We start from the raw sequence: 1425 nt of genomic DNA, 5'->3' as shown, positions 1-1425 counted from the left end.
ATATTTACATATCTCTGACAATATGGGCTGTTATTTATTCATGTTGAGTATATGGAATTTCTTTCTTAAACAAAGCGATTTGTCTATTTCCCAACCCTCCTCGCTGAGAATTTCGTCCTGGAACCTTGACGGGTTCCGGGCCAAAAAAACGGAACTCGTGGACATCTTGAACCGTCTAAACATAGACGTTATGGCTGTCCAGGAGACCTACCTCAGCGAGGCATCCCGTACCTCCATCCCTGACTATGACATATACAGACATGACAGAAACCGTAACGGGGGTGGTGTTGCACTCATAGTAAAGAAGTGCATCGACCACTATCCGCTGCANAAAAGATAGACTCTAAAAACCCAGTCATAAAAACCCTTAAAAATCACAGAATTGGAAATACCAAATTTTAAACCATAGAAAATTGTATTATTTCAACCTTAAACCTCTATCTCTTTCTAACTCATTTATCTTAGGAGAGATACATGGTGCTACATTATTACCAATAGTTTCTGTGGATCTGTGACAGATAATAACCATAGATTAACACCGTTTTGACAGTGGGACCAAAGAAAAGGTTATATTTACATATTTCTGACAATATGGGCTGTTATTTATTCATGTTGAGTATATGGAATTTCTTTCCTAAACAAAGCGATTTGTCTATTTCCACCACGATTGTACTGGCGCGGTACCTCTAACTTTTACTTGTTCCAGGCACCACCTGCGGGGAGGCCACTGGTTGGCAACAACAAGGAAAACCTATGTGAACAAAACCAACAAAACTACCCTAATCCAATCATTTGCAACCCACTATCTACTCTCCCCTCTTGGGAATGATCTTAAAAATGATAAGTTAGGCGCAATAAAATAAACCTGTAACAAATGGTGTCCACGGAGTGGGCTTTTGAGTGTAGAGAATAGTCAGAAGTCACTTGGTGCTAAGTCAGGCGAATACGGTGGTTGTGGATCGATATGAGTTGAATATTTTGCAAAATAGTCTGGAATTATCAATGCTGTGTGAGTTGGTTCAATATCATGATGCAAAAACCAAGAGTTGTCTGTCCATAATTCCGACCTTTTGCGGCGAATAACATCACGCAAACGACACATAACACTCAAATAATATTCTTTGTTAACAGTGCGACTGGTAGGAAGAAGTTCATAGTGCACTACGCCATGATAATCAAAGAAAACTGTCAACATGACCTCGATTTTTGAGTGACTGGCCTTTTTTTGCGGTCTTGGTTCACCTTTTGTACGATATTCATTCGATTGATCGCCTGTTTCCTGGTCGTAAGCGTAGATCCAAGTCTCGTCTCTAGTAATGATGCGTTTCATGAGGTCTTGGTAGTCAGAAATCATTGGTTCGCAGATGTCAACAGGATGCTATTTTTCCAAAAAGCACAAGATCTTTGATTTGATTAAAGTGTTGT

At 39.7% G+C, this 1425-nt stretch overlaps 1 long non-coding RNA gene across 1 annotated transcript; it reads left to right on the top strand.

The window, feature by feature from the left end:
* The first annotated feature begins 356 nt into the window (after positions 1-356).
* Positions 357-875, top strand: LOC108913906. Its single transcript, XR_002763101.1, has 2 exons — positions 357-611; positions 707-875. It is a non-coding gene; the product is annotated as an uncharacterized LOC108913906 (long non-coding RNA).
* Positions 876-1425: the final 550 nt, after the last annotated feature.

This window comes from Anoplophora glabripennis, unplaced genomic scaffold, assembly GCF_000390285.2.
Source record: "Anoplophora glabripennis isolate ALB-LARVAE unplaced genomic scaffold, Agla_2.0 scaffold730, whole genome shotgun sequence".
Taxonomy (NCBI): Eukaryota; Metazoa; Arthropoda; class Insecta; order Coleoptera; family Cerambycidae; genus Anoplophora; species Anoplophora glabripennis.
The sequence above is the reverse complement of the archived record's forward strand: the minus strand, read 5'-3'. Positions and strand labels throughout refer to the sequence as shown.